General features: G+C 37.2%; 1 pseudogene; it reads right to left on the bottom strand.

Annotated features, from left to right (window-relative positions):
* Positions 1 to 15,598: 15,598 nt before the first annotated feature.
* LOC129891036 (5S ribosomal RNA) lies at positions 15,599 to 15,718 on the bottom strand (annotated as a pseudogene).
* Between the last annotated feature and the right edge of the window lie 1,702 nt (positions 15,719 to 17,420).

Raw genomic sequence — 17,420 nt, 5'->3', positions numbered from 1 at the left:
AAAACACTGTGGCACCCTAGAGTTGTTCAAATAAGTTATCAATACACGACATCGAGTACCTATTCTTGATGGTTACCTTATTTACTGCATGTAATCAATACACATATATAAGGTACCATCTTTCTTTTTCATTAACAGAATAAGAGCACCCTAAGGAGAAATAATGGGCCTGCTAAACACCTTACTCAAGGGGTCCTGGAGCTATACCTTAAGCTTTCTCAACTTAACTAGAGCCATTTGGTACGATAGAATAAAGACTGGTTGTGTACCCGGCTCAACATTAATGCCGAAATCAGTATCACGCTCTAGAGGAAGACTAGGTAGATCGGTTGGAAAGACATCAGTAAACTCTTGGACCACTGAAACAAAATCAATAGAAGGAATTTCAGCACCAGTGTCACAAACATAAGCAAGATAGGCTAGACACCCCTTTCCCACTAACCGCTGAGCCTTGAGGAAGGATATCACACCACACGGTACATGACAAGTTGAACCTGCCTACACGACCAAAGAAATACCAGGCATATACAAAGTAATAGTCTTTGAGAAGTAATCCAAAACTGCATGATAAGAAGATAACCAATCCATGCCTAGAATCAAGTCAAAGTCTTCATATCTAGCACAACTAAGTTTACACTAGTATCATACCCTAAGATAGTCACCACATGATCGATAGACTCGATCCACTACAAAATAATCACCTATGGGGGTAGCTACCTATATAGGAATAGGTAATAGCTGATATAAAACATCCAATTGCGTAGAAAAATAAGCAGACACATACAAGTAAGTGGACCCTGAATCAAATAAAGTATAGGTAGGCTGATGAGAAGTAGAGATCATACCTGTGATGATGACATCCGATGTCTCTGCCTCTAGCCTACCCAAAAAAGCATACATATGACTTCTTCCATCGCTACCACTTGTTCGACCTGCCTAGGGAACACCCCTAGTATCTTGGAACTCACTTCTACCAACCTGCACACTCTCTCTTGGCAGCTGAACTAGGGCCCTAAGGGCTTGAATTTGCTGACCCTATGGACCCTACTGACTTTGGTATTTATGGTGGCTGATAGTATGACACTCCCTAGAAAATTGGTCTATCACACCACACTCATAGCACGACTCTCTGAATAAAGCTCCTGGAGATATCCCAACTGCACCTAAATGGCCACCACTGCTTGAATACCTAGAAGTCTGACCCTGAGAAGACTAATTATATTTTTGGCTGCTTTGACTGCTGGTACTTGTTGATCCACCATCGGTAAGCTTTAAGGCTTCCTTAACCGGTCTACTAGGTAGATATGGATGGCATACGCTAAAAGAACCCCTATCGTATGACTGGCATACACTAAAACTGCTTGGCAATGAGGCCTTTTCTTATAGCCTCAATAGTACGGGAATGATATACTACCTGTAAGAATGAAAAGCCTGATTCAATAATTTGCTCTGTCGCTAGCTTCATTAGAACATACAACCCACTTATAAACCAGCGTACCCGTTCCTCCTCTATCGGCATAATCATTGTAGTATCCCTAAAGAGCTCATAGAATTGAGCCTCACACTTTGTGACCATCATCGATCCCTATACCAGCACTATGAACTCATCTCTCAGCCTCTCCCTTAAACTATCGGTACATACTTCTCCAAGAAAGCCTCGAAGAACTGGGTTCATATCTTGGGCAGTGTTTACGGGGGTCTATAGCTAAGATAAGACCTCCACCACTTCTTTACTAGTCTATCTTTCTGGAAACCAGTGTAATGCAACCTCTCTTAGAAACTAACCAAAATCAGTAGGCATCCTCTCCTGCGGTACCCGAGAACTTAGAAGGGGCTAATCTGATAAACCTGCCCAACATCTTCTACTCCTCCGCAGTCATAATTGGTCTAGCTGCAATGTGCTGAATAACTATGGGAATAGGCTAAATCACTAAATAAGGAGCTATAGTAGTAGGAAGTAGACCTGGGACACGATTATACTTTGTCCTTACCTGCCCTGAAGTCTGAACCTCCTCTCAGACCTAGGGTTCGATTGAAGTGCTAGGTAGTATCCCTACTTGGGACATATCCTCCATGAAACTAAGGATTCGAGCAAGAGTATCCTGTAACACTAGCGTGTCTACGAATCTAGGTTGAGGCTAGGCTAGATGCTCCTCCACTGACTGAGGCTCAAATTGCTCAACCTTTATATCTAGCTCCGGCAATAGTGTTGTGGAATGAGCTCTACCCTAGCTTCTATTTTGACCTTGATCCCTACCCCGAGATGGGCTCAATTTGTAGGCACAAGGGGTCCTCATACACATTGGGTGGATCTCATCCTTTCCATCTAAGAAAGAATAAAATAAATAGGATTTGTAGGGGTTAATCATCATTAGCACATGATCAGATTCAATAATAGTGAATTAATTTCTAACAATATTTTATCGCCTCTCGAAGATTGAATACCGATGTCATAGTACCGATCCGCGGGACTCTACTAGACACTTTCTCCTACAATAGTGAGACCGATGAACCTAATCTCTAATACCACTCTGTCACGACCTGAATGCGGACCATGATTGCGCCTATTATAACCTCCGAGTAGGCAAGCAAAACCCAAATCAAACAGAAGTCAAATTTTAAGTTAAATAGATAATAATAACATAAGAATGTGGAAGTAAGACAAATCTAACAAAAGAAATCAGGCCAAGGTATAGATATGTAAATATGATAAAGAATATACAAAAGGCTCGAAAGTGACCCAAAAAGACAGACTAACGCTAGACCAAACCTCGGACCTGGTGTCCTTTATACAGGAGCTACTAAGTATAAAATATAACAATATATTAATATACAACACAAAACTGACTGTCCAAAATACAAAATACAAGTTAGTGTAAAAGAGAGAATGTAGCTAGTCTTTGAATACCTGGAACTCACTATAATCTATATTTGGCACAGTTACTGATGATCAGATATGTGCTGGGGGTGGCCCTAACTGGGAGCTGCATCAAAAAGATGCAGAAGTATAGTATGAGTGCGAAAACATTGGGTACTCCATACGCATCATAGGCTGATTGATCTCATAAAGAATAAATATATAATAAGCAGCCCAATGATACTAATAATAATAGGGAAGAAACATTAAACTATGATCTCGATGAAAAGGTCCAGGAAGATCATACTTTAAGAGCCTATGTAATCTTTGCTACTTAAGCTCGACGTATACTACAGTAGCTTAGTTACGTAGGACATTCAAGTAGGTAGCTTACGCAAGTAGATCGAGTCCTACGACCCATTACTTGGCCTCCAACTTCTTTCGAATTCTTATAGCTCTATTTTCAATCTTTCTTATTATGGGGCATCTCATTCTCCTTTTCTTAGAGTTATTTGATAAGTGTATAGAGAGTAGGGGTCCCATATCCACTTTCAAGAAGGTTAGGAACATGTTTCAAGGTATAGAAGTGCGGGGTATAACATCCTTCCCTCCTTTTAGAACATTCGTCCTTGAATGTTAACTTGTTTCATAGGGTACTCAAGGATTTCAGGCGTTCTCTATAATAGTTGCCATATTAATTTCCTTTATCTTACCCTTGCAATTGTCTTACTTGCTTCCCCCCTTTAGAGGGTACTTATACCTTTATCCTCTTATACCTTGCTCTATGTCTCTATGTCCAGTCTCAAATTCATCCAATCTCTTTCCCCAACCTACTTGGTACTGTATCATGTCCCCGTCTTTCTGTATATTTTATAACTTGATTATCCACATATGGAACCTTGGCTAAATCATGAAGTGACGAGAACCTTTCCGTACATGATGTGATATCTCATCATCTAATCTGTACTTGAATAATGTGACCCATAAAACAACTCATCCAAGGCTACATTCTACTTATCTTTATCAAAGGTTAATTCCCACTTGTAGTTGTTCCAATTTCAATTAGGCAACACTTGTATTTCGGCGATGATTGTCCAAGGTTCTCTTGGAGTAGTAGATTTATACCAACGTATATCCTTTGTTCCTTGGGGTGAATGTAGGTTGCACCATTTATTCCTTAAGTTGGCCGTCTTTGTCTTTTAAGGGTTCCACTATTTTTGGGGCGACGTTGTATGCACGCATCATTCCTTTATACCTTATTCCCCTTGCCCTTATTGTGTACCCAACATAGGATTTTAACTTAGTCAACATATACCAAGTGCGCCATACTAGCGGTCTTACTTTATCCCCGTATTGTTGTGCCACACCTTTAAATTCATACTTATATATTCCCCTTTTTGTTCATACTCATATTCAGTTCATGACATCTATCTGAGGTGCTGCTATTAGAATTTCATTCCATAAATTCCATCTTCAATTACTTGGTGAACGTCTAATAAAATGTTATCCTAAAGCATATTCCAATCACCACTAGAAGGGAACTAGAATCCAATGAGCATCACAGTTCTCCTTAGTGATTGACTCACATAGTCTCCCTTCAGGCTTATTCTTAAGTCGTGAACAACTTATCTAGACCTCCAACAATAGGTGAGGGTTTTGTACATTCCAATAAGAATAAAACTCCATCATCGGGCATCTTTCCCCTCAACATAAGCTTTTGCTAAGGCAAAGTACGGCTAGAGATACCGTGATTTGAACTTTATCGCTCAGATAGGCTTTTTCTAAGATAAAAATTCCCAAATAAAAAGGGTGCCCCTTACTGACGACTTGGAGAGTTACTCGGTACCAACTTCAAGTACATATTATGAATCTATATTTCATTCTCTTTTCCCCCTTTTTCTTATTCTAAGAAATTTTGGTAGAGTTTCCTCTATATTTCTTAACTATCCCCAAACCTGCATGCAGGAAATACCAACAATGCCTCACAGGGCCAACACATATATATATTCATATCCTATCACAACCATAAAGGGCTTTCAATATCATCTTATATCGCAGCCATACCGGGCTTTCAATATTAACAATAGTATGAAAATTATGTACTTACCTCGTGTGTCCAACCCAACTTGCATCTGTTATACTTTTCATTCTACTGTCCTTTCAGTTTTCAACTTAACATTTCAATCATATGTCAATCATATATCAATACGTTACCCAACAAATATCTTTCGTGCATTTTCTTACTTGCGTTCTTTGTAACTTCTAATATTGTCAATTACTTCCTCCTATTGATGTCGTCCTTCTTCTAAAGTCCAAGGTTAGTATAAGGATTTTTCCTATATCTCGGATCTATAGCACGATCTTAGATATGAAAGAAAGGTAACATCCTAAATGTCCTATAGCCTCCTATATATAGATGTAGCACGTAACACACTGATAAACAAGACTCTACCAGACACGGTCTGTAGACAATCAAAGGATGAACTGCTCTGATACCACTTCTATCACGACCCAGCCCCGTGGGCTGCGACTGGAGTCCAACCTAGACCCCCGTATACGTATCTATCATCTATTGTCAAGTTGAATCATATGTGATATGACACTATACACAAAAACGCCAGTGGGTCAAAAACTGTTTCATATACCTGTAGCATCTTTCACTTGTATTATAACATGAAAAGGCACGCAAGCCAACAAGGCTGCCTTGACATAAAAATATTTACAATGCATCGCATAGGCGCAATTGAAACAAACTTACAAATAACCCACATGGACATGTCTATAGACCTCTAAGAGTATTAACTCTATCTTATGGTAGGACAGAGCCCCGCCATACCCCTGAATAAACAAATATATACACCAAAAGAGTAGTACCAAAAACTAGGCTCCGATACAGTGGAGCTTTTCCCCAGAACCGCTAAGTAGAGTCCTAGGCTGGCGGATCCCCAAAGCGCACGCCTGTACCTATGGGAATAAAATGCAGCCCCCTTAAAAAGAGGCAGTCAGTACGATGTATGTACTGAGTATGTAAAGCATGGACTGTAATAGGTAAAGCCATTACTAGAACAGAAGTTGCGAAAATGAGCAAAATATCCAGAATATCAAAATGCTTTTCATAACCACAGATAATGTATGCAAAAATATATGCCATATCCGGCCCCATTATGGGACTCAGTGAACAAATCGTGGTCGTTGCTCCGTCACTAGCGCTACAGCACATCATAACTCCAGAGTAGGGAATATCTTCGTAACAAATCATATTATATCAAATGGTCATATCATATCATATGTGTAGGACCCATGTACAGGTTGTACCTTTCCCCTCACGTCATGGCATAGTGAACAATGCAGAGAAGTACGCTTAATAACAAAACCTGACCCAGGCTCGGTTAAGGAAGCATTGAGGCATCCACAAGTGGAGTAGTGAGAAACTAAATGCACTTTAAATCATTTTTGAGACTCAATAGAGTTAACAAAATGAGCTATTATTCAAAAATCAAGGCAAGAGTCGTATCAAGTACCTTTTGAATATCACTATAAGTTATATCCAAATAGAACTTTTGGAATCATATATACATATCTAGGCATGATAAAATATCCTTTGGAAAATTAAGAAGTTGGCCATCCTAGCGGCTGTACGAATAGGAACTTCCTTGGAATCATATAAAAGTCATATACTTGTTTCATAAAAACCATGCCAAAAAGGAAGATTAGCTTTATATAGTTATGTCAAAATATTCCAAGAGAAAGAATGGTTAGCCTTACATACTTATGCCAAAGACATGCCAAAAGAAGGAACGGTTAGCTTTACATACCTCTTATCGATTGCTTTTAATTCGGCTTGTCTCATCGTCCTCTAGAACTATTTAATACGAAGGTAATACTAATATTAATAACCTTTAACTTTCCATCTTCTAAATCCACAACTAAGCACCCATAGAAATCAATTCCTTATTCGCCTTTCTTGACTAGTCTATTAGTTAGTTAGAAGTTAACGGAATTAGGGCAGCATCTCCTCTATAACTTATTCTATCCAAACTTCCCATTATATTTTAAATTAGTAAAGCCAACCAAAAAAAACAATCAGAAGCTAATACACAATTATACCACCTCAACATCACAACAAACAAGTTCCAAATATCCCGCTCAAAACTATAACTCCAAAATACAATTTTCAATCTTTATTTCATAAAATCTTAACCACAAGAAATGGGGTATCATGTGGCTGCAAACAGAAGAACTTATACCCATATTTAGACATGTTTCCATCCTTGCAACACTACAAAAAATTCCCAATACGACACTACAATAACAATGATACCAGTTATATTTTAAGCTATTAGAATACGGCAAAACAGTCCCTACACGACCTGCAACTTCCTTCAGTCATAACGTACATATTTTTACATCTCCAACTCTTGTTTACACACCCATAACATTCTTAAAAACTTTCCCAAATGTGGGAGGAGAGAATCAAATCTTACCTTACTAAAAATTTCCCTTGAAAGCTCCTTAACGCGCTGAAAACTTATGGGTTGTTCGTCGCCCTATCTTGCTGCCCCAAAAATTCAATTTACATGATTAAACACCGTTATGTAACCATAGTATACCTTAAATAATTAAATCACTTAATGAAATTGGAGGGTTTACCTTGTTCTTATGGCTGCCGTGACTCTCTCTTCTCTCCCTCAAGTTTTCTCTCAACTTTTCCAAGTCCAAAATATTGAAAATGAAAGCTTAGTCATAAGACTAAGAATATATATCCTTTCTTTGGGTGTGATATGTGCCATCCTCCTAGGGCTCCACCCCAACTATGCAGCCAATCCAAAGCTGCCACCCCAAGTAGGTGAGTCACCTACTTAACCTAAGTAGGGTGCGTCACCTACTTTTCACCTGCTTGCTTCCTTTTTGTGGGTTCATAATCTCGTCTTACTTTAAGAGCCTATGTATTCTCTACTTCTTAAGCTAGACATGTACTCCAGTATCTTAATTATGTAGGACATCCAAGTTGGTAGCTTATGCAAGTAGATCGAGTCCTACGACCCATTTCTTGGCCTCCAACTCCTTCTGGATTCTTATAGCCCTATTTCCAATATTTCTTATTATGGGGTATCTGATTCTCCTTTCCTTAGAGTTATTTGATAAGACTATAGAGAGTAGGGGTCACATGGCCACTTTCAAGAAGGTTAGGAACATGTTTCAAGGTACAAAAGTATGGGGTATAATAGATACTACGTACGTGGTCACGGGTATGTTATGGGTATTTAAATTTGATGTTTATGCATTGCTTGATCCTGGTGCCAACTTTTATTTTGTTACTTATTATCTTTCTCTGATATTTAATGTGTGCCCCGAGGTATTGTTAGAATGTTTTTTTGTTTATACTCCCATTGGTGATTTAGTATTAGCCAAGAGAGTTAATAGAAATTTTCCTGCGTTGGTCTTGCATAAATTTATCCCTTGCGATCCTGTTGAACTAGATAAGACAGATTTTAACATCATTCTTGCTATGGATAGGTTACACGCCGTTTATGCATCCATTGATTGTAGAACCTGTAGGGTCAAATTTCAATTCCCTAATGAGAATATTCTTGAATGGAAGTATAATGATTTAGTTGTTAAGGGTCGAATCATCTCATGTCTTAATGCCCAGAAAATAATTTCCAAAGACTGCATTTATCATATTGTGCGAGTTAGGAATGTTGATTCTGAAACTCCTACTCTTGTGTTGGTCCCTATAGTTAATAAGTTCTCTAATGTGTTTTCCGATGACTTGCAAAGTGTTCCTCCTGAAAGGAAAGTTGACTTCAGCATAGATCTCCTTCCCGATACTCAACCTGTTTTTATTCCTCCTTATCGTATGGCTCCGGTGGAACTTAAGGAGTTGAAAGAACAATTGAAGGATTTGTTTGATAAATGTTTTATAAGGCCAAGTATTTCACCAAGGGATGCCCCCATATGGTTTGTTTGGAAGAAAGATTGATTACTCTTAATGTGTATAGATTACCGGCAATTGAATAAGGTCACCATAAAGAACAAGTTACTTTTGAAAGATTGATCACCATTCCATTTATCACTAACTAAGGATGAGGGAGTGTGATATTCCAAAAACAGTATTTTGGACAAGGTATGTTCATTTTGAATTCATAGTTATGTCATTTGGGTTGACTAATGCTCCCATTATTTTCATAGATTTGATGAATCGTATTTTCAAGCCATACTTGGACATGTTTGTAGTGGTGTTTATTGACAACATTTTGATTTACTCTCGGAATGAGGAGGATCATATGGGTCACTTAAGGATTGTAGTGCAAACATTGAGAGATAAGCAACTATTTGGCAAGTTTTGTAAGGGTGACTTTTGGCTAAGGAAAGTTACATTTCTTGTTCATGTGGTGTCTGGTGATGGGATTAAATTTGAATCAAAGAAAATGGAGGTGGTCAATAATTGGCCTAGATCATTGAATCCTTCGGATATTAGAGTTTTTTTCATCTTCGATGGATATTGTAAAAGTTTTATTGAAAGGTTTTCATCTATTTCTTTGCCTTTTACTAAGTTGACCCAAAAGAAAGATAAATTCTAATGGTCAGAAGAATATGAGAAAAGTTTCCAAATATTGAAGGATCATCTTACATTTGCTTCTATTTTGACATTTCCAAAGGTTCGAATGGGTTTAACGTTTGTTGTGATGCCTTACGTGTTTGTTTAGGTTGTGTTTTGATACAACATGGTAAGGTTATAGAATAAGCTTTGAGGCAACTTAAAGTGCATGAATGGAATTATCCAACCCATGATCTTGAACTTGCAGCGGTTGTGTGTGCTTTAAAAATTTGGTGTATCTTTATGGGGTGCATGTTGATTAGTTCAGCAACCACAAAATCTTGCAATATGTATTTAGCCAAAGGGACTTGAACGTTAGGCAAAGGAGGTGGCTTGAACTCTTAAAGGACTATGATATAAGGTAGTTGTAACATCCGGGAAAAGGAAATGTTGTAGCTTATGCTCTTAATTAGTTTTCCATGGATAGTGTTGTACATATTAAGAAAGGTAAGAAGGAGTTGGTTAAAGATGTCCATAGATTGGCACGTTTAGGTGGGCGTTTGGCTAATTACAATGATTGGAGTTATTTTTTACATAATGGATTAGAATCGTCTTTTGAGGTGGATGTTAAGGCAAAAAAAAGCATCATCCAATTTTAATTGAATTGAAAAAGTCAGTTTTCGAAACAACCATTGAGGCTTTATTCTATAGGGGAGATGGGGTACTACGTTACCAAGGTCAGATGTGTGTTCCTAATATGGATGGACTAAGAGAGTTGTTATTGAATTGAGTATCATAGTTCTCGGTATTCAATGCATACGGGATCCATCAAGATGTATCATAATTTGAGGGAAGTGTATTGGTGGAATGGCATGAAGAAGTACATAATGAAGTTTGTGTCTAAATGTCTAAATTGTCAACAACTAAAAGTAAAGCAAAAAAACTAGGAGGTTTAGCTCAAGACATTAAAATTTCTACTTGGAAGTGGGAAGATATGAATATGGATTTTGTAACAGGTTTGCCTCGTACTAGAAGGTAATATGATTTTATTTGGGTTGTTGTGGACCGAATGAGTAAATCGGCACCATTTCTACCAGTTAAGACTTTTTATGATGTCGAAGACTATGCCAAGTTGTACATTCATGAACTTGTGAAACTTCATGGTGTTCCTTTGTCAAGTATATCAAATAGAGGTACTGAATTTACTTCACATTTTTGGAAGTCGTTTCAAAAAGGTTTGTGTACAAGAGTCAAGTTAAGTATCGCATTTCATCTTAAAACTGATGGAGAAGCAAAAATAATGATCCAAACATTGGAGTATACATTTAGGGCGAGTGTGATTAATTTTAAAAAGAGTTGGGATGATCATTTACCATTGAATGAGTTTGCTTATAATAATAGTAAACACTCTATCATCCAAATGACTCTTTTTAAAGCCTTGTATGGGAAAAGATGTAGATCTTTGGTGGAATGATTAGATGTGGGTGAGATGGAATTGATTAGTTGCGATTTTGTAGTTGATACAGTATAGAAAGTGAGTCTTATAAGAGAGAGATTAAAGATGGATCAAGTTCATTAAAAGATCAATGCAGACATTAGAAGAAGAGAGCTTGAATTTGATGCGAATGATTATGTGTATTTGAAGGTTGTTGAATATGAAGGGTGTAATGTGTTTTGGTTAGAAGGGAAAGTTGAGTCCTAGATATGTAGGACCTTATAGAATATTGAAGCATATTGGCGAAGTGACATATGAGTTAGATTTTCCATTTGATTTTTCTATTGTTCATCTAGTATTTCATGTATCGATGTTGAGAAAGTTCATGGGTGATCCAAACTCTATTATGACATTGGAAAATGTTGATGTTGAAGAGAATTTGACTTATGAGGAGGTTTCGGTGGAAATTTTAGACTAGCAAGTGAAGCGGTTACAAAATAAAGATGTTGCATCCATCAAGGTGTTATGGAGAAATCAACAAGTAGAGAGTGCTACATGGGAAGTGGTAGTGGACATGATGAAGCATTATATGTATCTCTTTCCTTCTGGTCAAGCCTAAGGTACTAAATTATTCATGATTGAATCGACTAAACTCCTATGTTCTAGTTCTTTATGACAATCATATGCATGCATGTTCATAAACATTGACTTAAAAGTAAATATTTATGATTAGTTTGAAAATCTCATGGTTTATGCCTTTCTATGTGCCGTAGTATTCATCATTGGGTTGCTACTCCTCATTCCATGTCCTTTCTATGCAAATCTAGTCTCATTCGATGACAAATGTTTCCAAGGGGGAGATATTGTAAGACCCTGGAAGTCAGAAATTTAGAACCAAAGAAAATTTCCCAAAACAAGGACTAAATTCAAATTTATGGGTCTTCCTACGACTCATCCTGATGAGTCGTAGAGGGAAGCCTTGGGCTCATTTGGGTCTAAGGTGTAGGAGAATTTTTATGACTCTAAAGGATAGGTCGTAGACAAAAGGATGAGTCGTAATATTGACTCTTAATAAAAGGTAAGAGGCCAAGTCTTTGCAGGTTTTCATGGACCTACAGGATGAGTGAAGTCTACAACTCATAGAAAAACAAATTGGTCATAGACAGACTCATAGAGGAAGTTCAGTGAAGGTAATATTCAGAATTTCTCAGGATTGATTCTACGACTCAACAAGGCGAATCACTAAAACTTTGAAAACTTGCAGAGATTAGTCGTACCAAAACATCAGAGACTTTTGTTAGGTCTTTTTCAGGGCCTATAGGATGAGTCGTTCCTATGACTTGTCACAACCTCTACAAGTCGTAAAGTGCCCTCATATGGCTGTTCAACTCAAGATTAATAAAGGGTAGTTTTTTCCTTTTTCCTATATTCTACCAATGTATGGCGGTATTTTTAAGGATTAGATTCATTAAGTAATTTGTCCTAAATACACCTAAACTCTTTTATTCCCTCATTATTTCCCAAACAAATTTAAGACTTCCCTCTTAAGGTTCCTCAAGAGTACATCATATTTATCAAGATTTGGTTAGGGTTTCTTTAGGATTAAAGCCTTCTGTCTCAACTTCAAAGTTCAATTTCAATCAAGGTATGTAGGGATTGATCCATGGGTTCCTTTCACCCATGGAGTTCCAAGGTTTTCCTCAAAAATCTCATGAAATTTCATTATCTTTCAACTCTAATTTTGATAAATTGTGTTAGGTTGTTTCAATTACAATATTAAGTATTATCAATAATCATTATAAGTATGTTTCTACATAAATTATATTATTTCAAGTTGAATTATGAATTCCCATGCGTTAAACTATTTTCAATAATGTTACATATGAAGTATGATTATAAAATTCAATGATTCCAAAGTACTCTCATGGTTTTCAATTAAATTGATTATGTATTCAAGTTGTACTCTAAATTCAAGTATGAAATATGATTTCGGATTTCAAGTATGTTCAAATTACGAATGCAAGTTATGGAAAAGGTGACTTAGGTCCCTATGTTGATGACCAAAGAAACTCATGATATGAATTATGCAAATATTATATTGTAATGTTGAAATGCTAATACCCACATTACATGTATATTCCGAAAATGCGCTACATTATGAATGTTAAACCTATGTATAAGTTTCATCATATATGTTAAGTATAATTACTATGTATGTATTCCATGGGATTTGACTTAGCACCGAGCGAACTTGAGATGGGAGACCTATAAAAAACCTAAGTAGAAGCCTCTAGTCCTTTAAACTACGTGCCACCATAGGTTTGTATTTATTTCATAGCCAGTGGATCCACATATAGCGGATGAACATGATCCACCAAGCGATGTAGAGTATACCTTGGAAAGTAGATTCCCCTTTTTCCATAGTATGGGGAGTCATTGGGACTCCATGTTACAACTTGTATTGTGTTACTGTCGATTATGGTTCCTATCCCATATATGTATATGCTCTTTATATTATTTTTTGATTTTCAACTATGTCTCTTTAAATGGTTTGATCATTATGGTTTTATCGCAACTTTACTTATCCTCCTTATTATGTACGTCATTCGATCATTGCATCTTACAATTTATACTGCATGTCATGCCCACATACTTAGTACATTCAAATTTACTAACACATATTTGTTACCTACATTGTCTCATAATGTAGGGGTTGAGGATCATATTCCGGCACATAGCTAGAGTTTCCATTCGGCGAACTTTTGGTGAGTCCTCCTCTTATCAAGAACTAGTTTTGTGTTGGTTCTTTTAAAGACTTTTTACTTCATTCATGATTTGAGAGTGAGATAGGGAAATTTCTTAGCCCTCTCCCTTATCATTTAGTAGAGGTATTAGTTGGAAAAAATATGTAGAGTCTATGAAGTCAATGTTATGATTTCTCTATGATTCATGTTTAGACTCTTTCTATGATATTTCCTCATTTACTAACCTTATGTATGCTTTATGATATTTTAAGAGGGTTGGTTGGAGCTCTTCGGGGTTTCAATGGCCGTATTTGACTAGGTCCTAGGACATGTCACAATACCAACTATGCCTCTTAGCATATCATATGCATACATAAGGTAACAAATAGCGGAAACTCATAAATATCTAAGAAGGCATAGCATAACTAGAGAGAATCAAGAAAACATAGACTCCTTACATATTTATCCAATATGCATCTACTTGACTTCATAGGCGGGAACTAGGACATGTTCCTAGCTCACCCTCAAGAAAGTAATAACATGACATAGGATAGTCCCAAAATATCAATATAGTCTAGAAACGACAATAACAGAGAGAATGACTTCGCTTGCCTTCAAAACATGAGGAATCACCATATAATCTTTACAATCGATCACCGACTATCCATAAGAATAAGATGGATCGTCCATCCCTACATTGTGATATAATATAGGCAATAAAGTATGTGTTAGTATATTTGAATGTACTAAGAATGTAGGCAATGTAATGCATAGCAAAACCATATTGTGCAAATGACCATTTCAAATAGCATGACGAAAATTTTAGTAAATTCATAACTAAACATCAGAAGGATCATTGCACAATAAATCATAAGAGTATCATATGAATGTAAGGGATAGAGTAGTCTTTTAAAATATCATAAGGACATAGATATGTGGGAGATAACTGTATTTGAAAATAAGACCATGTGAGCTATTGAATAAAATGTGATGTTCCCCACATCGATAAAGGAGAGGTACTTGCCAAGGTAGATTCCATTTCATGAATACGTGTTATATGTGGAACGACTAGTTAGGCCATATTGGCAATAATCCTATAGTGGCACTGTAGTTAAGGGACTAGAGATTTCTTCTAAGTTAGGTCGAGTCCCAGCCTCAAATTTCTCACATTGTTAAGTCAACATCCCATGGAATACATATCATATCATAAATTATACTTGTCATAAATAATAAGCTTTTCATAATTATACTTCATAAAAAATATTCCTAAGAATAGCAATTTATAATGTGATTCATATGATGTGGGTGTAGGCCTTCCATGATTATGAATCCTTTTCATAGAAACATAAGTAGGGTCTTAAGTCACCGTAATTCAACAAACTTGTTTGCATACTTGAAATTTATGATCATAGATTATACTTGAAATTAGGGTAGAGACATGAGTACATGATCAATTGACCTAGAAATCATGAAATAGGATTGAAAACATGCATGACCATATACTTTATATCAAACCATACATAAAAACAGAAGAGTGTAACCATGAAAAGATATCGAATAACTCAAGAGACATTACGTAGGATAATGACAGCATGCTAGACAAAAAGCCAAAATATTGGCTAAAGAGTTAGTCACAAATGATATTGTGATAGATAAATAACCAAAGAAATAGGAATAGAAAGCCTCCTGTGGTAGAAAATAAGAAGAACATAGAGTGAATAGGGGAAAATAAAGAAGTGCGACAAGGTGGGACGAGTGGAAAAATGCTAAGATATCCCTCAGGTTAAGTTGAAAACCTTCTCATATCCTTGTAAAGGTAAAGAATGACACGAAAATATGTCAAGAGGATTACAAGCGGGGGTAAGGAAAATTTTGAAATGATTTGAATAAGATGGATAGGACTAGCTGGTTGCAAGATAACAGAGGAAAAGACAAGGCAAAACATAAACACTCGCGAGATGACGCTAAGATAAATTTTGGGCTAAGTTGAGTGCCCCGCACATTATTGCAAGGATTACCATAAAATGCGACATGAGAATTTCCCAAGAAGGTCACCCATCCCAGTATTTTTCTCACCCTAGAACGCTTAACTTCGAAATTCTGATGGAACTTAATGCGTTAGTGCTGGTATGATCACACAAGATGGAAGAATTTGAACTAGTGACGGGGGAATGATATGAGATTATGTACCCAGATTATTATAAGATACGTTAAGGCAATTGTAACAAGTCCTTAAGAAAAACCAGCAGGATTAATTAATTACTAACTGATGGCGCACTTGAATGCCACAAATCTTAGACATAGTACCAGTTAATGATAGGAAAATGACCGAATGGCTATATGGGCCAGTGGGCGAGGGAATTTAGACACCACTTGGCAGCCAACTCTAAGGATTGAAAGGCAAAACCTAAAAGGTAAGGGTACCAGTTGATGTAATTTACAGAAGCCAGGAAGTAATACCTGAGGTCGAAAATTCCACAATATGACCACGGCTACAAGACTCACTTCGCACTCCATTGACAGATGGCTTTGGAGGGAATGTTACCTAGGGATTAATGATATTAGCCTATGATCCTTCAATCAAAGGCTACCTACTCAGCCAACAAGGTGTAAAATTATAGGGTAAAAGAGTGGTAGGACCTTACGGAGTCCCCATAGCTATTATCCCAGAAGAATGAGCCCAAGTTATAGTTAACTACCGAGGATTAGTCTGCGAAGAAACTGGGAAGGCAGATAAGTCTTCGTACACTACTTTACCCTCAAATCTGATGAACAGGTTAAAGTGTACTATTTAAATGCTAGAAGATATATCATGAGCTGGTGTTGTTAACTTTGGAGATAGCTGGGATGATTGTCCATCACTTATCAAGTTGCCTACAATAATAATTACTACTCTAGTATCCTAATGGCCCCGTACAAGACTGGTAGAGCAAGATGTGTAAGTCCCCTACTGGATGGGGCGATGTTAGAGAGACTAAGCTAAAGGGCCCTGACATGATTGACCAAGCTAAGGATTAACAGCCCAAAGTCGAAGAAATAATATACAGATAATCGCCATCGACATACAGAGTTCAAATTGAAGATTGGATGTCCATAACAGGGTCACCCAAAAAAACAAACTTAACCCAAAATATATTAGACGGTATCAAGTTGCTCGTAAGGTGGGCAAAGTGGCCGGTAAGGTGAGCTTATAACCTTATTTGAAAACTATACGCCCAGTCTATCATATAGGGATGCTTCGCAAGGGTACTGACGAGCCACCCAGGTTATATTCCATAGATGATGTCCAGAAAATGGAATCCTGCCAGGAACAACCTATCACCATCTTAGATCGGCAAACTAGAAGATTGTGGACTAAAGATGTGCCTTCCGTCAAGATACTATGGCAAAACCAAAACCAGAAAGAGGATGACCGGGGAAGCTGAAGAGAACATGAAACATAAGTATTCACACCTATTCCCGATGTCTACCGATAACCCCAACTCCTGAAACTCATATATTAAGTACTTGGATAGAAGTATGTGTTATGGAAACAGTGAAGAATCTCCCTACGATTTGTCTAAGGTGCTAATGGAAGTTTTGTTTAAAATTAGGGGACGAATGTTCTAAAGGGGGGAAGGATGTTACACCCCACACTTTTAAACTCGGAATGTCTCATAAGGTCCTTAGAAATTATCATTTTGAGCCGGATACGCTACGACACTATCAAATAACTCTAAAGAAAGGAGAATGTGATACCCCATAGTAGAAAAGGTTGGAAATAGAGTCATAAGAATCCGAAAGGAATTGGAGGCCAAGTGATGAGTCGTAGGACTCGACTTACCTACATAAGCTACTAACTTA

This window comes from Solanum dulcamara, chromosome 5 (assembly GCF_947179165.1).
Source record: "Solanum dulcamara chromosome 5, daSolDulc1.2, whole genome shotgun sequence".
NCBI classification, from domain to species: Eukaryota; Viridiplantae; Streptophyta; class Magnoliopsida; order Solanales; family Solanaceae; genus Solanum; species Solanum dulcamara.
This window is presented reverse-complemented; position numbering and strand designations above follow the sequence as displayed.